At 52.4% G+C, this 25530-nt stretch overlaps 2 pseudogenes; both read left to right on the top strand.

The window, feature by feature from the left end:
- Positions 1–16010: 16010 nt before the first annotated feature.
- LOC127464783 (class II histocompatibility antigen, B-L beta chain-like) lies at positions 16011–21213 on the top strand (annotated as a pseudogene).
- A 1360-nt stretch (positions 21214–22573) lies between these two features.
- Positions 22574–25177, top strand: LOC127464784 (class II histocompatibility antigen, B-L beta chain-like; annotated as a pseudogene).
- The last annotated feature ends 353 nt before the right edge of the window (positions 25178–25530 follow it).

The raw sequence follows: 25530 nt of genomic DNA on the forward strand, positions 1-25530 counted from the left end.
ATGAAGAGGAACAGAGACCCCAGACTCACCTAAACCCCTCCCAGAACCGAGGGCCAAGAGAAGCTCTGCCCAAGCTCCGCCTGAGCTCTGCCCGTTATTAATATGCATAGACAGATGTTGTGATCAGATTAAGATGATTTATCACATTTAATCACATATGAAAATTGTATAAAACTCCTGATTTTGTGTGAAACCCTTGAGCAAGTTCTCTGTGGTGCGAACCACGCTCGCTCCCGACGTCGTCAATAAACCCCTTTCCTGCTCAACAGACCCAAAATTCTCCAGGCAGTTCTTTATTCCGGATTTTTCAGATTCCTTTGCCAACCGTGGCAGGACACCTTCCCCACCCGGTTGCGGAATCCTCGGAGCTCGGGACCCCCTCGGGTGCCCTCGATGAGTCTTTTCACCCGAAGGGTCTCCCCTTTTTCTGTGGCTTCCTGCGGGGGCTGGCCAAGAACGCTGCCTGTCGATAAAAGGTGTTTATATTTGGGTTTGCCTGGTTTGGTTTTGGGTTCCCATAACACAAGGACGGCGCCGTCTCGCTGGGAGGGGAGAGGAAGCTCTTCCTGTGGAGTATCATATCCCCTTGGGGTTGGTATGTTCCAGTTTTGTTTGTATTTGGCCAAATATGGTTTATTTTGAGGGAAACAAGGTATCTAAGTTTCCTTTTGGTTGTTCTTTTGTTTATGGTTTGAGGCACCTATTGTATCATGTATTCTTGGACAGTGGCAGTGGTCACAGTATTCTGTTTGGTTTATGTTCTGTCGATAATTTTGTGTTGTCTTGTTTTGTGCTGGAAGCAAAATGGAGCTCCTGAAGTGTCTGTTCCTTCTGAGCCAGCCACAGAAACATCCTGTTAATGTTTTTATGGGGAGGGGGGTCTGAAAAATTGACTGTGAATACACCACACAGCCTGAGACCTGGAATTAAGATCTCCCCATTCTGCAGTTTTTCCTTGTACATGTGTGCTTCATGTAATAACTGTTTGAAGTATATTGTAGGACCCCGATCTACCCAGGAAATAAGTTTAGGCTGGACTTTAAATTTGTATTGTATTAGATGTGGAACCGACCAAAGTTTGGAGGAAACTCGGTGTGTCTGATATTACTGCTGTAGGACTCATAGGCCGGTGTTCCTTTCGAAACAGGGTCTTAAAATCCGGTCTGAATTTTGTGTTTTAAGCATGCAGATCTGTTCTAGAGTGTGCAGTTGGTGGTCAACAGCAGCATCCCGTGGATTTGTGTGGCTATCCAGGTTTATTGTAGAAGCCGGGCAAATCTGTGGTCTAAGGGGGACATCCTGTGGATTTTTGTTTTGGTGCAAGTTGGTTATAAAATGTGATTTTTAGAAGTTGGTTATAAAAATGGTGATTTTTAGAAGATTGGTTATAAAACTGGTGATTTTAGGAAGTCCTTGTCTAAAAGCAGTGTTCGGGTCTGACGGTTGAATATTATTTGGAGTATAACAGTTGTGGTTGTTTGCATATTTTAGATTTAATCCCCTGCTTTCACAACGGGAACCAAAGTGAGTAAGGAGATAAATTCCAAGACTCCCGTGGGATGCACATTGGGCCACTTCAAAGCAAAGGAAGAACAATTATTGGCAGCTCTGAGTTTGGCTGTGAGCTGTGTAGAACTCAAACAAAACAGTCCAGTTATTGACCAAATTATAAATGAGCAATGCCCATTAGTCTGGGTGTTAGTCTGGGCCACTGACACTTGAATAGAACTACAACCAGGAGCCAAACCAGTGGCTAAGAAACAATATCCACTGAGGTTAGAAAACAGGAAAGGGATTGAACCAATAACTGAAAACTTTTGGAAGTCAAGACTCTTGAGAGAGTGTGAATCAGACTTTAACACCCCAGTTTTCCCAGTCAAGAAACCAAATGGGACTTATAGGTTGATTCAAGATTTAAGGGTAGTAAATGAAAGAGCTAAGACTATACACCCTGTGGTAGCAAATCCTTATACACTTTTAACTGAATTAAGAGATAATTGGATTTGGTTAACAGGGTTAGATTTAAAAGACGCCTTTTTCTGTTGTACTGGTTTAAAGGTAAAGCAGCGGGGAAATGAACCCAACTCAAAAGAGAGATTATAAATCGGAATAACAATTTCATAAAATAATACAATAAGTACGATTATACGGACAAACAATTGGTTTTAATCCACAAAACCCAGATGTATAATCCAGCACCCAGGGGCACGAACAGAGTGGTGTTCTTTGGGCCCCCTGAGTCCAAAGGAAAAGGAGAGGGGGAAAACCTGTTAGTGAGAGTGGTGGTCTCAGTCTGGTTGACAGTGGTGGTGTCAGTCTGGTTAAGAGTGGTGGTCTCAGTCTGCTTGACAGTGGTGGTTGCAGTCTGGTTGAAGAGTGGTGGTCTCAGTCTGGTTGACAATGGTGGTCTCAGTCTGGTTGACAGTGGTGCTCTGCAGTCTGGTTGAGAGCTGTGATCTGCAGTCTCCCTCTAGATCCCACGAGTGTGGGAGCCCAAACCCAACTTCCAGCAAAAGAAAGCTCGGTTGACAAACATCTCACGATCTGAAGAAATTTGGACCCTTGCCCAGACCTGTTGACACCCAACCCAAAGATACAAACCTGGCTCCAAGAAGAATTAAGAAGGACTTTTTGAGATGATTGTTAAAACCATACCTAAACCCCTGTAATCCCTCTATCCCCCATGGAATCCTACTAGAAGAAAAATTAACTCTTTGGAAACTGCAGTAAAAACTCGTGTAACTCCCCAATTAACACAGGTTGGCCCCTTCATTACCATGTCCAGCCCCAGATGCCTTTAAAATTGTGTTCTCATGTTCATACCCCTTAAGAGAAAGAAGAATTCCAACTGCAAGAAATCAAAACTGCTGCCTTAAAAATAAGAGACACCTAAACCAGTGCCACAGAAATTATATTAGAAGAACTGCACCCTGAAAAGTAAAAAAAAAGACTTCTTCTTTCTTTCATTCTTTCTTTCTATACTTTCTTCCTCCCTTCCAAGTTCCGAGTTCCTTCCAAGTTCCTTCCGAAATATGAGTTCCAAGTTCTGAGTTCCTTCTGAGTTCTTTCCTTCCTTCCTTCCGAGTTCCGAGTTCCTTCCGAGTTCCGAGTTCCTTCCGAGTTCCGAGTTCCTTCCGAGTTCCAAGTTCTGAGTTCCGAGTTCCGAGTTCCTTCCGAGTTCCAAGTTCTGAGTTCCGAGTTCCGAGTTCCTTCCGAGTTCAGACTTCCTTCCTCCCTTCCTTCTGAGTTCCTTCCAAGTTCCTTCCTTCCTCCCTTCCTTCCGAGTTCCTTCCAAGTTCCTTCCTTCCTTCCAAGTTCCATCCTTCCTTCCTTCCTTCCTTCCTCCCTTCTGAGTTCTGAGATCCGAGTTCCGAGTTCCTTCCAATTTCCTTCCTTCCGAGTTCCTTCCGAATTCCTTCCAAGTTCCTTCCTTCCGAGTTCCTTCCGAGTTCCTTTTATCCTTCCTTCCGAGTTCCTTCAGAGTTCCTTCAGAGTTCCTTCAGAGTTCCTTCCTTCCAAGTTCCTTCCGAGTTCCTTCCTTCCTTCTGAGTTCCTTCCTTCTTTCCGAGTTCCTTCCTTCCAAGTTCCTTCTGAGTTCCTTCCTTCCTTCCTTCCTTTCGAGTTCCTTCTTTCCTTCCAAGTTCCTTACTTCCTTCCTTTCTTCTGAGTTCTTAGTTCCTTCCTTCCTTCCTTCCTTCTGAGTTCTGAGTTTCTTCCTTCCTTCCTTCCTTCTGAGTTCTTTCCTTCCAATTTCCTTCTTTCCATCTGAGTTCCTTCCGAGTTCCGAGTTCCGAGTTCCTTACTTCCGAGTTCCTTCTTTCCTTCCTTCTGAGTTCCTTCCTTCCAAGTTCCTTTTGAGTTCCTTCCAAGTTCCTTCCGAGTTCCTTCAAGTTCCCTCCTTCTTCCCTTCCTTCTGAGTTCCTTCCAAGTTCCGTCCTTCCTTCCTTCCAAGTTCCATCCTTCCATCCTTCCTTCCTTCCTTCCTTCTGAGTTCCGAGATCCGAGTTCCAAGTTCCTTCCAATTTCCTTCCTTCCGAGTTCCTTCCTTCCTTCCTTCCGAGTTCCTTCCTTCTGTGTTCCTCCTTCCGCGTTCCTTCCTTCCTTCTGAGTTCCTTCCTTCCTTCTTTCCTTCCATCTGAGTTCCTGCTGAGTTCCTTCCTTCCATCTGAGTTCCTTCCTTCTGATTTCCTTCCTTCCTTCTGAGTTCCTTCCGAGTTCTGAGTTCCTTCCGCATTCTGAGTTCCGAGTTCCAACTTCCTTCTTTACGAGTTTCTTCCTTCCTTCCTTCCATCCTTCCTTCCTTCCTCCCTTCCTTCCTTCCTTCCGAGTTCCTTCCGAGTTCCTTCTTTCCTTCCTTCCTTCCTTCCAAGTTCCTTCCTTCCTTCCTTCCGACTTCCTTCCAAGTTCCGAGTTCCTTCTGAGTTCCGAGTTCCGAGTTCCTTCCAAGTTCCTTCTTTCCTTCCTTCCTTCCTTCCAAGTCCCATCCTTCCTTCCTTCCTTCCTTCCTGCCTTCTGAGTTCCAAGATCCGAGTTCTGATTTTTTTCCAATTTCCTTCCAATTTGCTTCCTTCCGACTTCCTTCCTTCCTTCATTCCTTCCTTCGGAGTTCCTTCCTTCCTTCCAAGTTCCTTCCGAGTTCTGAGTTCCGAGTTCCTTCTGAGTTCTTTCCTTCCTTCCTTCCTTCCTTCCTTCCGAGTTCCGAGTTCCGAGTTCCGAGTTCCACGTTCCGAGTTCCTTCTGAGTTCCGCGTTCCTTCCTTCCTTCTGAGTTCCCTCCTTCCTTCTTTCCTTCCTGCCACGTTCCTGCTGAGTTCCTTCCTTCCATCCGAGTTCCTTCCTTCTGATTTCCTTCCTTCCTTCCGAGTTCCTTCCGAGTTCCTTCCTTTTGAGTTCCACGATCTGAGTTCCGGGTCCCTTCCAATTTCCTTCCTTCCTTCCGAGTTCCTTCCTTCCTTCCGAGTTCCTTCCTTCCAAGTTTCTTCCGAGTTACTTCCAAGTTACTTCCTTCCATCCAAGTTCCTTCCTTCCGAGTTCCTTCCTTCCGAGTTCCTTCCTTCCTTCAGAGTTCCTTCTGAGTTCCGAGTTCCGAGTTCCGAGTTCTGAGTTCCGAGTTCCTTCCGAGTTACTTTTATCCTTCTTTCCGCGTTCCTTCCGAGTTCCTTCCTTCCTTCCGAGTTCGTTCCTTCCTTCCTTCCGAGTTCGTTCCTTCCTTCTGAGTTCCTTCCTTCCAAGTTCCTTCTGAGTTCCTTCCTTCTGAGTTCCTTCCTTCCGGGTTCCTTCAGAGTTCCTTCCGAGTTCCAAGTTCCTTCCGAGTTCCTTCCGTCCGAGTTCCTTCCTTCCTTACTTCCGAGTTCCTTCCTTCCGAGTTCCTTCCTTTCTAGTTCCTTCTTTCCTTCCAAGTTCCTTCCTTCCTGCCTTTCTTCTGAGTTCTTAGTTCCTTCCTTCCTTCTTTCCTTCTTTCCTTCCTTCCAAGTTCCTTCCTTCCTTCTGAGTTCCTTCCTTCTAAGTTCCTTCCATCTGAGTTCCTTCCAAGTTCCAAGTTCTGAGTTCCGAGTTCCTTCCTTCCGAGTTCCTTCCTTCCGAGTTCCTTCTTTCCTTCCTTCTGAGTTCCTTCCTTCCGAGTTCCTTCAAGTTCTTTCCTTCCTCCCTTCCTTCCGAGTTCCTTTCGAGTTCCTTTCTTTCCGAGTTCCTTCCGAGTTCCTTCCTTCCGAGTTCCTTCCGAGTTTCTTCCGAGTTTCTTCCTTCCTTCCTTCCTTCCTTCCTTCCTTCCAAGTTCCATCCTTCCTTCCTTCCTTCCTTCTGAGTTCCGAGATCCGAGTTCCAATTTTTTTCCAATTTCCTTCCTTCTGACTTCCTTCCTTCCTTCGGAGTTCCTTCCTTCCTTCCGAGTTCCGAGTTCCTTCCTTCCTTCCAAGTTCCTTCCGAGTTCCTTCCTTCCTTCTGAGTTCCTTCCTTCTTTCCTTCCGAGTTCCTTCCTTCCGAGTTCCTTCCTTCCTTCCTTCTGAGTTCCTTCCGAGTTCCGAGTTCCGAGTTCCGAGTTCCGAGTTCCGAGTTCTGAGTTCCTTCCTTCTGAGTTCCTTCGTTCCTTCCGAGTTCCTTCCTTCATTCCTTCCGAGTTCCTTCAGAGTTCCTTCCGAGTTCCGAGTTCCGAGTTCTGAATTCAGAGTTCCAAGTTCCTTCCAAGTTCATTCCTTCCTCTCTTCCTTCCGAGTTCAGACTTCCTCCCTTCCTTCCAAGTTCCTACCTTCCTCCCTTCCTTCCGAGTTCCTTCCATGTTCCTTCCGAGTTCCTTCCTTCCAAGTTCCATCCTTCCTTCCTTCCTTCCGAGTTCCGAGTTCCGAGTTCCGAGATCCAAGTTCCAAGTTCCTTCCTATTTCCTTACTTCCGAGTTACTTCCAACTTCCTTTCGAGTTCCTTCCTTCCTTCCTGTGGGAGGCGTGTCTGGATGCACAGGGGGTGTGCCAGGGCGATGGGCCCGAGGGGACATGCGCAGTCACATATAACTCTATTGGCTGAAGAAGTCACATGGTACACAGGGATTTAAGAGTGGGAATTTTGAATAAAGTTCTCTTTTGACCACACCATCGCACGAGGAGCATCATTCATTCCTTGTTATGCAAGGGTCGCCTGCTACACCTTCCGTGTTCCGAGATCCGAGTTCCGAGTTCCTTCCTTCCTTCCTTCCACGTTCCTTCCTTTCTTCCGAGTTCCTTCCTTCTTTCTGAGTTCCTGCCTTCCTTCCAAGTTCCGAGTTCCTTCCTTCCTTCTGAGTTCATTCCAAGTTCCTTCTGAGTTCCTTCCTTCCATCCTTCCTTCCGAGTTCCTTCCGAGTTCCTTCCAAGTTCCTTCCAAGTTCCTTCCTTCCGAGTTCCGAGTTCCGAGTTCCGGGTTCCGAGTTCCGAGTTCTTTCTTTCCGAGTTCCTTCCTTCTGAGTTCCTTCCTTCCTTCCTTCCTTCTGCATTCCTTCCTTCCTTCCGAGTTCCTTCCTTCCTTCTTTTCTTCCTGCTGAGTTCCTTCTGAGTTCCTTCCTTCCATCTGAGTTCCTTCTGAGTTCCTTCCTTCCTTCCGAGTTCCTTCCGAGTTCTGAGTTCCTTCCTCCATTCCTTCCTTCCTTCCTTCCTTCCTTCCTTCCTTCCTTCCTTCCTTCCTTCTTTCCTTCCTTCCTTCCTTCCTTCCGAGTTCCTTCTGAGTTCCGAGTTCCGAGTTCCTTCCTCCCTTCCTTCCTTCCAAGTTCCTTCCGAGTTCCTTCCTTCCTTCCATCCGAGTTCCTTCCATCCAAGTTCCCTCCTTCCGAGTTCCTTCCTTCCTTCCTTCCTTCCTTCCTTCCGAGTTCCTTCCGAGGTTCCGAGTTCCGAGTTTCTTCCTTCCGAGTTCCTTTCCTTTCCTTTCCTTTCCTTTCCTTTCCTTTCCTTTCCTTTCCTTTCCTTTCCTTTCCTTTCCTTTCCTTTCCTTTCCTTTCCTTTCCTTTCCTTTCCTTTCCTTTCCTTTCCTTTCCTTTCCTTTCCTTTCCTTTCCTTTCCTTTCATTGGGGTGTCCCCAGAGGGGACATCCTGGTGTCCCCTAGGCCTTCTCAGTGTCCCCAAATTGACACAGGGGGACATGGGGGTGGCCTTGGTGTCCCCAAAGGAGGGACATTGGGGTGTCCTCAATGTGACACAGGGGACATCCTGGTGTTCCCAGGGCCCTCACGGTGTCCCCGAGTTGGGCCAGGGGACATGGGGGTGGCCTTGGTGTCCCCAAAGGAGGGATGTTGGGGGTGTTTCCAAGCCCCTCACGGTGTCCAGGACCCTCCCAGTGTCCCCAAGTTGACCCAGGGCACACTGGGGTGTCCCCAAGGTGACACAGGGGACATCGAGGTGTCCCCAGGACCTTCCCAGTGTCCCCAAGGTGGCCCATGAGGGTGGACATGAGGTGGCCTTGGTGTCCCCAAAGGAGGGACATTGGGGTGTCCCCAAGGCCCTCACAGTGTCCCCAAGGTGTCCCAGGGGACATCAGGGTGTCCCCAGGACCCTCCCAGTGTCCCCAAGGTGGGAACAGGGACATCCTGGTGTCCCCAGGATCCTGCTGGTGTCCCCAGGGTGGCCCAGGGCACACCGGGGTGTCCCCAAGGTGATCCCGAGTTTCTGATCGTGTGTATATTTATTTTGGGATGGTTTTTTCACTTTTTTTTTCCCTTTCCCCTCCCCTTTTTCTTTTCCTTTTGGAATTGTACATATATTGTACATATATTTCACTCCTATATAACTGCAATATAAGTGTAAATATATTTATATATATTGCTTTAACTGCCTCTCTCTCTTGTTTCGGTTCTCTTGTTGTTTTTTTTCTTTTCCCTTGGTTTTAGAAGACCATCTTTGCTGTTTCAGACCATCTTTGCTGTTTCAGACCATCTTTGCTGTTTCAGAAGAACATCTTTGCTGTTTCAGACGAACATCTTTGCTGTTTCAGAAGAACATCTTTGCTGTTTCAGAAGAACATCTTTACTGTTTCAGACCATCTTTGCTGTTTCAGAAGAACATCTTTGCTGTTTCAGAAGAACATCTTTGCTGTTTCAGAAGAACATCTTTGCTGTTTCAGAAGAACATCTTTGCTGTTTCAGAAGAACATCTTTGCTGTTTCAGACCATCTTTGCTGTTTCAGAAGAACATCTTTACTGTTTCAGACCATCTTTGCTGTTTCAGAAGAACATCTTTGCTGTTTCAGAAGAACATCTTTGCTGTTTCAGAAGAACATCTTTGCTGTTTCAGACCATCTTTGCTGTTTCAGAAGAACATCTTTGCTGTTTCAGACCATCTTTGCTGTTTCAGAAGAACATCTTTACTGTTTCAGACCATCTTTGCTGTTTCAGAAGAACATCTTTGCTGTTTCAGACGAACATCTTTGCTGTTTCAGAAGAACATCTTTGCTGTTTCAGACCATCTTTGCTGTTTCAGAAGAACATCTTTGCTGTTTCAGAAGAACATCTTTGCTGTTTCAAACCATCTTTGCTGTTTCAGACCATCTTTGCTGTTTCTTACCATGTCCATGCTGTAGGAAATGGGTTTGGACCAGGGCAAAAGCCAGAGGGTGGAAAAACCCAGGATTGGACAAAGAGTGTTTATATAAATCGTGCCACCTGAGGCAGAGGGTTGTGGGTGGTTTGTAGCTTCTGTGCCTTGGAGGTGCCATTAAATCCTTTAATGTAATTTAATTTTAACTTATGAATTTAATTAATTTTAATTTAAATTTATTTTATTAAATTAAATTAATTGAATTTTATATTTAATTTAATTTAATTTATTTTAATAAATAAATTTAATTCAAATTTATTTTATAAAATTAATTTAATTTAATTTAAATTCAATTTACTAAATTAAAGTAATTAAATTGATTTAATTACATTTAATTTAAATATAATTTATTAAATTAAATTTATTAATTCACTTAAGTAATGAAATTTAATTTATTAAACTAATTTTTTTATTTTATTAAATTAAATTAATTAATTAAATTAAATTAAATTTAAATTTAATTTATTAAATTAAATTAAATTAAATTAATTTAAACTTAAAAAAGTAACTTTACCCAACTCCCAGTTTGTGGCTTTGGTTCTGTTGTCCCAGTGACCCCCAGAGAACTGATTGGAGCCGATTGTTCGATGGGCTGAAATTCCAGATGGGAATGGATATAAATCCTTTTTCAGGCAATGCTGGGACATCCTGACAGAGAGAAAATGGCCCAGGGAAGGAACGGAATGACCCAGGGAACGCTCTGGAGGGGGGAACTGAGAATATAAAATATATACAACATTATATAAAAATATATGAATATGCAAATATATATAATTATATATATAAATATTTAAAACATATATAAATATACAAAATATACATAAATATATATAAAATGTATAAATTATATACATATATAAAATATATATTTATGTAAATATATAAAAATATAAATATAAAAATGTATAAATATATGAATACATATAAAATTTTTAAATATATAAATATCCGTATAATATATCTATATAAAAAATAAATGAATACACAAATATATATCAAATGTGTAAATATATAAATATATATAAAATATATAAATATATATATAAAATATATAACTAAATAAATATCTAAATATATATAAAATATTTTTTTTAAATATAAAAGAGATTAAAAAAGCTTAACTAAAGTGGAAAAAGTGGGAGAACATCGTTGGTGGGACAGCATTGACATCACAGGGACAGCGGTGACATCACAGAGCCAGCGGTGACAACCCTGGGGACACCGGTGACATCACAGAGACAGCAGTGACATCACAGGCACAGCGGTGACATCACAGAGACAGCAGTGACATCACAGGCACAGCAGTGATGTCAAAGGGACAGCAGTGACATCAGAGAGACAGCGGTGATATCACAGGCACAGCGGTGACATCACAGAGACAGCGGTGACATCACAGAGACAGCAGTGACATCACAGGCACAGAGGTGATGTAAAAGGGACAGCAGTGACATCACAGAGACAGCAGTGACATCACAGGCACAGCGGTGACATCACAAAGACAGCGGTGACATCACAGGCACAGCGGTGACATCACAGGGACAGCGGTGACATCACAGAGACAGTGACATCCCAGGGGAAGCGCCGCGATCAGCGGATGCCGCGGGGGCGGAGGGGCGGGGGGCGATCTCCCTGGGCCAGTGCCCGCCCTGGGCAGCCCCCACTGCCCCCCGCAGGGGTCCCGGGGTCAAGGTAAAGGGGGCTCCCAAAGCCCCTCCCAGGGGGGAGCGGGAGCTGGGGCAGGAGCTCCGTGGGGAGAGAAAAGGGGGGGGACAGCGGGATGGGGGTCCCGGGGGGGCACACACGCTCCGGGGGGGACACACGACCCCCGGGGACCCCCCTCAGCTCCTCCCACAGGCGGAGGCCGAGCCCCAGCCCAGGGAGACAAAGCCAAAGATGGAGCCCCGACCCCCGTCAGCATCTTGGGGGGGTGGGGGGGCAGGACCCAGGAAACGGTGGCGGCTGCTGGGAATGGACTGGGACGGACTGGGATGGACTGGGACGGGCTGGGACAGACTGGTACAGACTGGGATGGACTGGGACAGACTGAGATGGATTGGGACAGACTGGGATGGACTGAGACACCAGGATACAGCGGGAGCAGGACCGGGACCCATCGAGACAAGAACTGGGGCAACAGGGATCATACTGGGAGCAACTGGGACTGTCACCGAATGGGAATAAAACTCTCTGTCACTGGAATGTCAGGATTAGGAAGCGGTTTTATTTTTTTTGGCACTGGGTGCGGGGGTGAGGGGGTCTCCTCCCATCACCCCCACACTGGGCTCTCTCACACCCTGGTTTCTGTGGATGTAACATGTGCATTACATTTCCCCAAACTCATGCATATGTACTAAACACTCCCACAGATTCTCTTACACATTTGAATCAGTTCTCAAAACTCATTTACATCAGAGTAGGGGTCTCTTGAGGGTCTCTGGTGGCATTTTGGGGAACATCCCTTCTTCAAATTATCCTTTTTTGGTCACAGGCCTGAAAAAAACAGTTTCTTCTTCTGGAATGCTTCCCAGCTCTGGGGACTGGCCAAGATACTCCTTCTTCTCAGTGGTGCTTTTCCCGGCATCAGACCCGGCCCCGGGGGGGATCGGGGGTCGTTCCCAACCGGCTCCGCTCCGCCCTCGGGCCCCGCTGGGGCCGCCCCGCAGTTCCCACCCGGCTCCGCCGCACGGCCCGGGCCCCGCGTGTCCCGCTGCCGCCTGCCCGGCCCCGCCGAGCCCAGAAACGCCGCCAAATCGCTCAGAGGGACCAAAAAACCCTTCCCGTGGGCAGCCAGGGGCGCGGGGGGTCCCTGTGAAGGCCCTTGCCCTCAGTCACTGCTGGGCACCCGCCGCCCCCGCCCCGAGCCGGGGCCCTTCCCAGCGCTCCCAGTGTGCCCAGCCAGCCCCGAGCGCCCCAGGGAGGGCTTCAGCTGGGCACGGCACACCGGGGCTGCTGGGGGTCCCACCTCACTGCGGGGCCCTTGGTTCTTCCCGGGCTGGGCAAACCCGGCGGGGGGAGGTTTGGGCCACAACTCTGTCCCCTCCTCCGCTCGGCCCACGGGATTCGGGGCCGTTTTCCCTTTTGGGGGCAAAGAAATCCGAGGTGTTGAGCACTAACAGGACGCAGCAGCCCTGCAGCCTGCGGAGCCCGGGCTGGCCTGTGCCTGGCAGAGGAACAAAGCAGCTCAGGGACAAATGACTCGGTGGTTAATTGGCCTAATAAATTACTCCTAATTAGGGGGCAGAGAAGTGAGGCCCCAGGGCTTCCCACCCCCCACACCGCTGGGAAAGGCCAGCCAGGAGCTCCACAACACTGTATTTGTGTCTATTTTCAGATAGATCTGGCATTTCATTGATCGATTCTCAACATTTTATGCCTGTTTAATGATGTTTTATTGATTCTCTTCGAGATCAGGATCAACATCTGGATCCTTACGGACATGGTGCTTTCCAAGGAGAGCAGGACACAGGCAGAGCCAGGAGAACCAGCCTGCAATCACACAGTGCCACCGGGCAGAGATGTTGTAGAGCAAAGACTCCCTTCAGGTTGGAAGGAAACTCTGCATTCAGTGAGCTGCCTGGAGAATGTGTGCCCATAGCTCTGTGGGAAGCTGAGAGCAGGGAATAGCATTCCCAAGCAGCTGCATCTCTGCCCGGAAGGAAGGACTGTCTGCAGGTTCCGACACTTCTGAGTTTGACCCTTCAGACCACAGTGACCCTTTCAGAGAAAACGCTGAGGACAAGTGTATGTGAAGAGCTCAAGCTGACTGAGAAGGCCTGCAAAGCATCCTGGAGAGCTGATTTCCAAGATCTCCGTGGGCATTTGGCACCTTGATAAACTTCTCTTCTTCCCTCAGTGCCCAGGGAATACCAGGCAATGTCACACAAGGGTTTTATTTATTGGTTCATATAATTTTGTTTATTAGGATCTAAAACTCCATTCATCTGTTTATATAATTTCATTTATTTATATAAAATTCTAATTATTTGTTTATTATTTTAAAATATTTGTTTATGCAATTTTACTTATTTGTTCATATAATTTTATTTATTAGCATCTATAATTTCATTCAATTGTTTTTAAATTTCATTTATATTTAAATAATTTATTTTTTCATATAATTTATACTTTTATATGTTTATATAATTTTTACTTGTTTAATTTTAACCATTAGTTTCATTTTATTTATTTATTTGTAATTAGTTGTTTATATAATTTTCATTATCAGCATATAACATTTGATCTATTCATTCATATAATTTGATCTATCAGCAGATATAATCTGATATTTTTGTTGATAGAATTTTAATAATTTGTTTATATAATTTAATTTGTTTCCATAATTTGTTTTACTTGTTTCTATAATGTGATTTACGCATTTATATAGTTTTATTTAGTTGCATATAGAATTTTGTTTCTTTGAATATATAATTTGATGTATTTCTTTATATCATTTGATTTCTTTGCTTTCAATCCTCGCTCTTCCCTTTTCCCAGCCAGGGCCTCTCTGGTTCCTGGGCCATGTCTGGGGGCTCATTAAAGCTGATTCCAGAGGGGATTGCCCCGTTTGCAGGGACAACCCCAAAGACCTTTCCCTTTCCCTTTCCCTTTCCCTTTCCCTTTCCCTTTCCCTTTCCCTTTCCCAGCTGGAAAAGGCTGGGAAGGGTCTGGAGGAGCCTCCCCCATGGCACAGTTGGTTTTCCAGCAGGGACGAAAGTCTGGGAGTTTTGGCAGAAGGAGCATCGGGATTTATTCCCAGAATAAGGAAATATTGACCAGAGGGAAGTCCAAGCCAATATTTACTCCGAGTTTCCCTAAATCCAAGTGTTTCCCGGGAGTGAAATGCCGAGTGCAGACCCACAGATTCCCAGGGCCGGGCATTCTCCAAAACTGGTGTCCCAGTTTAACAAGATTAGAACTTAGAAATTCAGAGACTTCAGGTGGAAGTGTGGAAAAGGAAAAGAAGCAGCTTTTTATTGAAAAAATCTGAATAAACAACAAACAGTGCAATCAAAAACTTTCAGAAGAAAACAAAACAAAGTCCCAAATCCCCAGATGAGGAGGAGAAACTGGGGAGCACGTCAGCCTGGAGCACCCCCTCAGCCGGCACTGGGGTACGGCCCGGCCCCCCCAGCCCCAGGGGCACACTGGCAGGGGGGCCGGGGGGGGAAATGGGGCAACTGGGGGAAACTGGGAGGGAGACTGGGGGGGAACGGGAAGGGCTCAGGGGGCGATGGAGAAGCTGAGAAGGAGGTTGGTGGGTGCTGGGAGGGCTGAGAGGGGCTTTGGGGAGTCCTGGGGGCAACTGGGAGGGAGTTTGGGGGAGCCTGGGTGGGAGGGGAGGAAGGCTGGGGGGGGGTTGAGTTGACTGGAAGGGGTTCTGAAAAGTCATGAGGGGGCTGGGAAGGGACTGGGAGGGGATCAGGGGGGTCGTGGAGGTGATGGGAGGGGGATTGGAGGGTCCAAAAGGGGCTGAGAGGGGCTTTGTGGGATCGCAGAGGGGCTGGGAAGGGACTGGCAGGAGGTTTGAGGGACCCCCAGGTGGGCTGGGGGAGAGCGGGCCAGGCTCTGTGGGGTGCCGGGGGGTGCGTGGGAGGAGGTTTTGGGGGTGCTGACCCCCCTGGCTCCCCCCAGAGATGCCACCAGACACCGTCCGCAGCAAGATCCTGGGGGGGGTCGGGGGCTTCGTCTTGGGCTTGGTCTTCCTGGCGCTGGGGCTTGGCTTCTACCTGTGGGAGAAGGTAAAGAGGGTTCCCAAATGGGGGTCGTGTCTCCCCCCTGTTTCCCAGAGCTTGTGTGCCCCCTCTGTCCCCCCACCCCGCTTTCACCCCCTTTTCTCTCCCCACAGAGCTCCTGAGCCGCCGGCAGCCGCAGCCCCTCCCCGTGGCCTCGGGCCCAGCCGGGACCCCCCAGTCCATCCCCACGCTGAGTTTGGAGGGTCGTCTGTCCCCCCTTCCCTGCTTTTGTTCTCACCCCAGCCGGCTGCTCCCAGTGTTCCCAGGAAAGATTCCCAGTTCTCTGCAGTCCTGGTTATTTGAGGCATTGAGGGGGCTCTGAAAATCCCAGGAACAGGGGGCTTTGGGCACTCCAAACTCCTCAAATCTTGGAAAAGAGGAGTTTGGGCACCATCAGTGTCTGAAAAACAAGGGAACTGGGGGGTTGGGAACATTAGGACCTCAAAAATCTTGGTAACACAAGGGTATGGGCTCTCCTAGACCCTCAAAATCAGAGGGGCAGGGGTTTTGGGCACTCCCAGAGCACAAAATATTGGAAAAGAAGGTTTGGACACTCCCAGACTCCATCAAAATCCTGGGAACAGTGGGGTTTGGGCACTCTCAGACCCTCAAAATACTAGGAAAAGGGGGTTTGGACAAATGTCAGCCTCCTGAACCCCTACAAACAGGGGGGTTTGAGCTCTCCCAGATCCAAAAAAACTCCTGGAAAAGAGAAGTTTAGGTACTCCCAGGCCCCAGAATTGTGAAAACAGAAGGGTTTGGGCACGCCCAGATCCCAAAATATTAGAATAGAGGGGTTGGGACACTCCCAGACCCTAAAAGTCCTGAGAACAGGGGGGTTCAAACACTCCCAGACTCCCCAAAATCTCATGAACAGAGGGTTATTGGGCATACCCGGCATCCCAGACCCTCATTCCCACCTATCCACGACACTCCAAACCCCATCCCCAGCAATCCTGGAACCCCCCAAACCCACCTTGGCCCCCCCAAGGCCCGGGCAGGATCAGAAGCAGCAGCCAATGGGAGCGAGCGCTGCTGGCGCGTCATCAGCTGCCGGGCAGACCCGTCCGGAACGGAGCCCTCCCTGAGCTCAGCCAATCAGAGAACGCCCTCAACTCATTTTGGAGACCCGTGGGAGCTGCGGGAGCCCTGGCTGGGCATTTTTGGTGGGCCCTGAGCTCCCCCCTCCCCCGCAGCCCACGGACCCCCCCGAACCCCCCAGACCCGGGGCTGCCGCGGGGGCCCCCAACGGCCCTCAGCCAATCCCAAAGCGCCCACGCCGCCCGCGCCCAATCCCAGCGCGCCGCGCTGATGACTCATCAGTCGCCGGGAAGACGCCTCGAAAAAAGGGCCCCAACTGCGCCCTCAGCCAAGCCCAGCGCGCCCCAAACCCCCCAAAACGGCGCCGCCCGGCTGGTTTTGGGCTGTCAGCAGCTGTCCGGCGCTGGGCATGGAGCGTGTGCGGGGAGCTGGGGCCGTGCTGGCGGTCCTGGTGGTGCTGGGAGCCCCCCCGGCTGCGGGCGAGGAGCTGTCGGGTGAGCGGGGGTCGGGTGGGAAAGGCGGTGGGAAAGGGGGCAAGAGGGCAGAAAAGAGGAGGTGGGAGCCCCAAAAGTGAGTGGGAGTGGGGTTGGAAGTCCCGGACTGAGTGGGAGAGGTGGGAGCCCGAAAGTGAGGGCGGGGGGGTCTGGGGATTGGGGCATGGTGGGAAAGGGATGTGAGAGGGGGGAAAGGGGGTTGGTGAGAGATAAGGCAGAGGGGTTACGTGGGGGTCCCTGGGTGTCCCTTGAGCCCTGGAGCGGTTCCCTGGGGCTCTGGGGGGTGGGATCGGCAGTGGGGGGGTCCCCAACCCCCCTGCCCATGCCCGGGGGGCTGATGGGGGGGTTCCCTCCCAGCCAAGAGTCGGTGCTGGGGCGTCCGTGGGGCAGAGTTCCCAGTGTTCCCAGTAAAGCTTCTTAGTGCTTTGCAGTCCTGCTCACTGGAGTGAAGGGGCTGGGTGTGACTTAGGGGGAAACCGTGGGGGGAGCAGAGTTTGAGGGGGACAGAACCGGCCCCAGGATGGATCGTTCTTGGTGGGTTTTGTGGGGGTATCTGCACCCCAACAGGGCACCCAACGCACCCCAAGAGGTGCCAGGACCCACGTAAACCCCATAAAAGAGGTGGTGGGAATCCCAAATTCAGTGAGAGGGGAGTGGAACCCCCAAAAGTGGACGGGCGGGGCGGGACTGAGGAGTGGGGAATGATGGGAAAGGGGTGGGAGAGGTCAGAAAGGGGGCGAAAAGGAGGATGTGGGACATCACCCTGTCCCCAGCTCCCCGCACACAGTGAAGCTTCCCAGTTCTCTGCACGCCTGGTGACTGGGGAGAAGGGGAGGGGCTTCAAAAATCCTGGCAACAGGAGGGTTTGGACACTCCCTGACCCCGAAATATCACAAAAGAGGGATGTGGACACTCCTAGACTGCAGAAATCCTGGGAACGGGGGATTTGGATACTCTCAGACATTAAAACTCCTGGGAACAGGGAGGTTTGGACACTCTCAGAACTACAGAATCCTGGAGAAAGATGGTTTAAGCACATGCAGACCCTAAAAATCCTAGGAATGAGGGGTCTGGACACTTCCAGACCCTTAAAATCATAGAAACAGAGGGGCTGGGAACATTCTGGACCCAAAAATCTTGTGAGCATCTGGGTATGGGCTCTTCTAGACCATAAAAGTCCCACGAACCAGAGTTTGGGGCACTGTCAGACTCCAAAATATTGGAATAGAGGAACTTAGATACTCCCATACCCTAAGACTCCTGGGAACAGGGGGGGTTTGGACATCACAGACATTATAAATCCTGGAGAAAGGTGGTTTGGATACACCCAGACTCCAAAAATCCTGGGAACAGGGGGGGTTGAGCAATGTCATCCTCCCAATAAACCAGAACCAGGGAGGGTTGTGATGTCCCAGAACAACAAAGTCCTGGAAAAGAGGGTGTTATTTACTCCTAGACTCCTAAATTTGTGCAAACAGGGGGGGTTGGGCCCACCCAGTTCCTCAAATCTTAAAAACGAGCAGTTTGGGCACCATCAGCACCTTAAAAACACAGGAAAAAAGGGGTTGGGGACATTCAGACTCTTAAAATCTTGAGAACACGGGATTCTTGGCTCTTCTAGACCAAAAGGGCACAGGGGGATTGGATCAACCCCAGACCCAAAAATATCGGAAAACAGGGGCTTAGACACGCCCCCAACGGCCCTCAGCCAATCCCAAAGCGCCCACGCCGCCCGCGCCCAATCCCAGCGCGCCGCGCTGATGACTCGTCAGTCGCCGGGAAGACACCTCGAAAAAAGGGCCCCAACTGTGCCCTCAGCCAAGCCCAGCGCGCCCCAAACCCCCCAAAACGGCGCCGCCCGGCTGGTTTTGGGCTGTCAGCAGCTGTCTGGCGCTGGGCATGGAGCGTGTGCGGGGAGCTGGGGCCGTGCTGGCAGTCCTGGTGGTGCTGGGAGCTCCCCCGGCTGCGGGCGAAAGGGGGTGGGAAAGGGGGCAAGAGGGCAGAAAAGAGGAGGTGGGAGCCCCAAAAGTGAGTGGGAGTGGGGTTGGAAGTCCCGGACTGAGTGGGAGAGGTGGGAGCCCGAAAGTGAGTGTGGGGGGTCTGGGGATTGTGGGGACAGTGGGAAAGGGGTGGGAGAGGGGGACAAGGGGGTGTGGGAGAGCAGACAGAGGGGTGCCCTGGGGGTCCCTGGGTGTCCCTTGAGCCCTGGAGCGGTTCCCTGGGGCTCTGGGGGGGATCAGGTCGTCAGTGGAGGGTTCCCCAACTCCCCTGTCCATCCCCGGGGGGCTGATGGGGGGTTCCCCCCCTACCAAGAGCCGTTTCTGGGGCGTCCGTGGGGCAGAGGGGGGTGGGAAAGGGGGGTCCGGGGTGGCCCCCTGAGGTCCCAACCTGCTGTGGGGGGCTGGAGGATGATGGGAGGGGGGGAGGGGGCACCCCCTGACCCGTGTCCTGCACACACAGGGGTGTTCCAGTTTGTGGGAAAAAAGGAGTGTCACTTCATCAACGGCACCGAGCGGGTGAGGTTCCTGGAGAGGCACTTCTACAACCGGGAGCAGTACGTGCACTTCGACAGAGATTTGGGGGTCTATGTGGGGGACAGCCCGGGTAGGGAGAAGATTGCCAGGGACTGGAACAGCAACCAGGTATGGATGGAGATCATGCGGGATTTTGTGCAAACATACTGCGGGTACAACTACGAGGTGTCCACCCCGTTCCTGGTGAACCGCAGAGGTGAGCGTGGGGCAGCGCGGGTCCCCTCGGGCCCTGCCCCGGGAATGACCCTGGAGCCCCTCAAACCCTCCCTGGGAATTACGCCAGACCCCTCAGCCCCCCATGTGCCTGTCTCGAGTCCTTTTGCCCTATCCCAGTTCTTCCCAGTCCATCTCAGTCCATCCCAGTCCCCTCCAGTGCTCCCCAGTCCACCCCAGTCCATCCCAGTCTCTCCCAGTGCCCCCCCGCGTCTCCACCCGGCTGCGGCCACCGAGCTCACGCCCCTCAGCCAATCCCAGCGCGTCTCTCTGATGATGCTCCAGTTGCCAGGCACACCCAAACCAAAGAGTTTATTCCCAGTCCCGATCGTATCCTTCCCAGTCCAGACCAGTCCTTCCCAGAGTCCATCTCACTCCATTCCCAGACCCTCTCGATCCACTCCCAGACCCTCTCTGTCCATTCCCAGTCGTTCTCACTTCACTCCCACATCTCCCAACTCTCTCCCCAGTGCCCCCCCAGCCCATCCCCTTCTCCCCCAGTCTATTCCCAGACCCTCCCAGTGTCATCCCAGTCCCTCCCACTGCCATCCCAATCCCTACTAATGTCCTCCAAGCCCTCTGCCCTCTCTCCCAGTGCCCCCCAACTCAGCCCAGTGTCTCTCCCGTCCCTCCCAGTGCCCCCCAGCGTGTCCATCTCGCTGGTGCCGTCGAGCTCCCAGCCCGGCCCCGGCCGCCTGCTCTGCTCCGTGATGGATTTCTACCCTGCGCCGGTGCAGGTGAGGTGGTTCCAGGATGGGCAGGAGCTGCCGGAGCACGTGGTGGCCACCGACGTGGTCCCCAACGGGGACTGGACCTACCAGGTGCTGGTGATGCTGGAAATGCCCCCCCGGCGTGGGGTCACCTACAGCTGCCAGGTGGAGCACGTCAGCCTTGGAGCACCCCCTCAGCCGGCACTGGGGTACGGCCCGGCCCCCCCAGCACCAGGGGCACACTGGCAGGGGGACCGGGGGGAAAGGGGGCCCTGGGGGCAACTGAGAGGGAGACTGGGGGGGAACGGGAAGGGGTTCGAGGTAAATGGAGAGGGTGAGAAGGAGGTTGATGGCTGCTGGGGGCAGCTGGTAAGGAGTTCAGGGGAAACTGGATGGGATGGGATGGGATGGAGGTTGGGGGGGCTTGGGGTGACCAGGAGGCGGTTGAGGAAGTCGAAGGAGGGGGCTGGGAAGGGACTGGGAGAGATCCAGTGGGGTCCTGGGGGTGATGGGAAGGGGGGTTACTGTTGTAGACGACGGGATAAAGACACTTTTAGACCACAAAATTGATCAATAACTTATCCAACTTTATTGCTGTGTGCTTTGTGCTTATAAAGGTTAATAATTAGGCTCATAGATATTACAAAAACTAAGCTCATCATTGGCTTCTAATTACCTAAGTTATATTTGCGCAAATGCTGATTCTTTAACCTTCTTATGGTTACTTGTTTGCTATTTGCTCAGCTTTCCCATCCGCTATATCCTTCTCTTCTGTCACATACCCAGTTTCTCAAACACTGTGACCTTCTAATAGTTTTCTCTTACCGTGGGACCAGAGCTATAGCATCTCTCTCATGTCCCCTTTCTATCAGCCATGTTTCTGCAATACTTTCCACAGGTTACCAGGTCCTAAAGGGGCTCAGTGGGTTCCCACATACGATGGGAAGGGACTGGCAGGAGGTTTCAGGGGGTGCTAGGTGGGCTGGAGGAGAGTGGGAGAGGGTTTGTGGGGTGCCAGGTGGTCTCTGGGAGGTTTTGGGGGTGCTGACCCCCCCGGTTCCCCACAGAGATGCCACTGGACACTGTCCGCAGCAAGATCCTGGTGGGGGTCGGGGGCTTCGTCTTGGGCTTGGTCTTCCTGGCGCTGGGGCTCAGCTTCTACCTGTGGGAGAAGGTAAAGGGGGGGTCCCCAAACGGGGGTTGTGTCCCCCCCTTGCTCTCCCACAGCCTCTGTGCCCCCCCTGCCCCCCCAGCCCCTTTTTTCTCACCCCCTTTTCTCTCCCCACAGAGCTCCTGAGCCGCCGGCGGCCGCAGCCCCTCCCCGTGGCCTCAGGCCCAGCCAGGACCCCCCAAACCCTGCGCTCATTTGGGGGGTCGCCTGTCCCTCCCTTCCCTGCTTTTGTTCTCACCCCAACCAGCTTTTCCCAGTGTTCCCAGTAAAGCTTCTTAGTGCTCTGCAGTCCTGGTTGTTGGGGAGAAGTGGGGGGGCTGCGAGAATCCTGGGAACGGGGGGGTTTGGGCACTCCCAGACATTAAAAATACTGGGAACAAGGGGTTGGGCACTCCCAAACCCACAAAATCCTAGAGAAATGTTGCTTGGGTACATCCAGACCAAAAACAGTGGACAAGAGGGACTGGACACTCTCAGACTCTAAAACTCCCGGGAACATTGAGATTGGGCACACTAAGACCCACAAAATCCTGGGAACTGGGGAGTTTGGGAAACATCAGCCCCTCAAAATCCGGGAACAGGGCATTTGGGCAAATTCAAACCCGCAAAATCCTGGGAACAGGGGGGTTTGGGGAATGTAAGGCTTCCAATAACCCTAAAAACAGGGGGGGTTGGGATCTCTCAACCCCCAAACATTTTTGAAAAAGGGGGTTAAGGTACTCCCAGACCCCAAAAATAGTGAGAACAGGGGGGTTTGGGCATCCCCAGACCCACAGAATTGTAGGAACAGAGGGGTTCTGACACTCCCAGATCCTAAAACTCCTGGGAACAGGGGGTTTGGGCACCCTCAGAACCACAGAATCCTGGGAACATGGGGTTTGAGCACCCTCAGAACCACAGAATCCTGGGAACATGGGGTTTGGGCACATCTAGACCCTAAAAAACCTGGGAATGGTGGTTTTAGGCACTCCCAGACCCAAAACCTCCTAGGAACAGGGGGGATGGGAACATTCAGACCCCAAAAATTTTGGGAACATGGGGGTATGGGCTCTCCTAGACCCTAAAAGTCAAAGAAACAAGGTGGATAGGGCAGTCCCAGACCCCAAAATACTTAAATAGAGGGGTTAGGACATTTCCACATCCTAATACTCCTGTGAACAGGGGGGTTTAGGCACTCCCAGACCCATAAAATCCTGGAGAAAGGTGGTTTGGACACAACCAAACTCCAAAAATCCTGGGAACAAGAGGGCTTGGGCAATGTCAGCCTCCCAATAAATCAGGAACAGGGAGTTTTGGGCTGTCCCAGAACCACAAAATCCTGAGAAAGAGGGTGTTATTTACTCCTAGACCCGTAAATTTCTAAGAACACGGGGGTTTGGGCACTCCCAGTTCCTCAAATCGTATAAAAGAGCAGTTCGGGCACCATCAGCATCTAAAAAACACAGGAACAGGGGGGTGGGAACATTCAGATCCTTAAAATCTTGAGAACACGGGATTATTGGCTCTTCTAGTCTAAAAAAAATCCCAGAGACAGGGGGGTTGGATCACTCCCAGACCGAAAATATCGGAAAACAGGGGCTTGGACACGCCCCCAACGGCCCTCAGCCAATCCCAAAGCACCCACGCCGCCCGCGCCCAATCCCAGCGCGCCGCGCTGATGACTCATCAGTCGCCGGGAAGACGCCTCGAAAAAAGGGCCCCAACTGCGCCCTCAGCCAAGCCCAGCGCGCCCCAAACCCCCCAAAACGGCGCCGCCCGGCTGGTTTGGGGCTGTCAGCAGCTGTCCGGCGCTGGGCATGGAGCGTGTGCGGGGAGCTGGGGCCGTGCTGGCGGTGCTGGTGGTGCTGGGAGCCCCCCGGCTGCGGGCGAGGAGCTGTCGGGTGAGCGGGGGGGGTGGGAAGGGTGGGAAAGGGGGGGAAAGAGGGGAGAAAAGAGGGGGTGGGAGCCCTAAAAGTGAGTGCGAGGGGGATTGGAAAGCTCGGAGTGAGTGGGAGGGGTGTGGGAGCCCCAAAGTGAGGGCGGGGGGGGTCTGGGGATTGTGGGGACGGTGGGAAAGGGGGATGGGAGAGGGGGACAAGGGGGTGTGGGAGAGCAGACAGAGGGGTGCCCTGGAGGTCCCTGGGTGTCCCTTGAACCCTGAATCGGTTCCCTGGGGCTCTGTGGGGGTCGGATCCGCACTGGAGGTGGGTCCCCAACCCCCCTGTCCATCCCCGGGGGGCTGATGAGGGGGTTCCCCCCCAGCCAAGAGCCGGTGCTGGGGCGGAGGGGGGTGGGAAAGGGGGGTCCGGGGTGGCCCCCTAAGCTCCCAACCTGCTGTGGGGGGCTGAGGTGAGGGATGATGGGTGGGGATGGGGCACCCCCTGACCCGTGTCCTGCACACACAGGGGTGTTCCAGCACATGGCAAAGTGCGAGTGTCACTTCATCAACGGCACCGAGCGGGTGAGGTTTGTGCAGAGGTTCGTCTACAACCGGGAGCAGTTCATGCACTTCGACAGCGATATGGGGGTCTTTGTGGGGGACACCCCGTATGGGGCGATCCTGGCCAGGTACGGGAACCGGAACCAAGGATGGATGGAGTACATACGGGCTAGGGTGGACAGGCACTGCCGGCATAACTACAAGCTGTTCAGCCCGTTCAGCGTGGAGAGGAGAGGTGAGCGTGGGGCAGAGCGGGTCCCCACGGCCCCTGCCTGGAGCCCTTCAAACTCTCCCTGGGAATCACCCCAGACCCCTCAGCATTCCCTGTGCCCGTCCCGTGGCCTTTTGCCCCCTCCCAGTTCTTCCCAGTCCATCCCAGTCTCTCCCAGGGCCCCCCCCGCGTCTCCACCCGGTTGGGGCCACCGAGCTCACGCCCCTCAGCCAATCCCAGCGCGTCTCTCTGATGATGCTCCAGTTGCCAGGCACACCCAAACCAAAGAGATCCCTCACCACGACTCAGCCTCCCAGTCCCGATCGCTTCCTTCCCAGTCTATCCCAGTCATTCCCAGTCCATCCCAGTCATTCCAAGTCCCTCTCAATCCACTCCCAGAAACTCTCACTCCATTCCCAGTCGTTCTCACTTCACTCCCACATCTCCCAACTCTCTCCCCACTGCCCTCCCAGCCCATCCCCTTCTACCTCAGTCTATTCCCAGTCCCTCCCACTGCCATCCCAGTCCCTCCCACTGCCATCCCAATCCCTACCAATGTCCTCCAAGCCCTCTGCCCTCTCTCCCAGTGCCCCCCAACTCAGCCCAGTGTCTCCCCCGTCCCTCCCAGTGCCCCCCAGCGTGTCCATCTCGCTGGTGCCGTCGAGCTCCCAGCCCGGCCCCGGCCGCCTGCTCTGCTCCGTGATGGATTTCTACCCTGTGCCGGTGCAGGTGAGGTGGTTCCAGGATGGGCAGGAGCTGCCGGAGCACGTGGTGGCCACCGACGTGGTCCCCAACGGGGACTGGACCTACCAGGTGCTGGTGATGCTGGAAATGCCCCCCCGGCGTGGGGTCACCTACAGCTGCCAGGTGGAGCACGTCAACCTGGAGCACCCCCTCAGCCGGCACTGGGGTACGGCCCGGCCCCCCCAGCACCAGGGGCACACTGGCAGGGGGGCCGGGGGGAAAGGGGGCAACTGGGGGTGACTGGGCAGGAGACTGGGGGGGAACAGGAAGGGCTCAGGGGGCAATGGAGAAGCTGAGAAGGAGGTTGGTGGGTGCTGGGAGGGCTGGGAGGGGCTTTGGGTAGTCCTAGGGGCAGCTGGGAGGGAGTTTTCCTTCCAGCCTTTCCAGACCACTCCTGAAGTTTGTGAGGTCTTGGGTTGACTGGGAGGGGTTCTGAGAAGTCCTGAGGGGGATGGGAAGGGACTGGGAGAGGTTTTGGGGGGCCCTGAGGGTGATGGGATGGGGGTTGGAGGGTCCTAAAGGGGCTGGGAGGGGCTTGGTGGGATCCCAAAGGTGCTGGGTGGGCTGGGAGAGACCAGAATGGGGTTTGTGGGGTGTCGGGTGGTCCATGGGTGGTTTTGGGCGTGCCGACCACCCACCTGTTCGCAGAGATGCCACCGGACACCGTCTGCAGCAAGATCCTGGTGGGGGTCGGGGGCTTCGTCTTGGGCTTGGTCTTCCTGGCGCTGGGGCTCGGCTTCTACCTGCGGGAGAAGGTAAAGGGGTCGTGTCCCCCCCCCTTGCTCTCCCACAGCCTCTGTGTCCCCCCTGTCCCCCCACCCCGCTTTCACCCCCTTTTCTCTCCCCATAGAGCTCCTGAGCCACCGGCGGCCGCAGCCCCTCCCCATGGCCTCGGGCCCAGCTGGGACCCCCCAGTCCATCCCCACGCTGAGTTTGGGGGGTCGTGTGTCCCCTCCATCCTGCTTTTATTCTGACCCCAGCCGGCTGCTCCCAGTGTTCCCAGTAAAGCTTCCCAGTTCTCCCCAGTCCCTGTTATTGGGGGGCAGTGAGGGCAGGGGGGAGGGGATCCCTGTCATGGCTTTACTTCTTCTAAAAAACCAAGCAGGAATTTTTCCTTCCCCTGCCCCACTGGAAAAGAAAGATGTTGAATGGGGGAGGGGGCTTTGCCTTGGGTGACTCACACCCCCAAAAGAACTGGCCCAGCCCACATTG

The sequence above is a fragment of the Manacus candei genome, unplaced genomic scaffold, assembly GCF_025592945.1.
Source record: "Manacus candei isolate 608988 ecotype Guabito, Panama unplaced genomic scaffold, ASM2559294v1 h1tg000270l, whole genome shotgun sequence".
NCBI lineage: Eukaryota > Metazoa > Chordata > Aves > Passeriformes > Pipridae > Manacus > Manacus candei.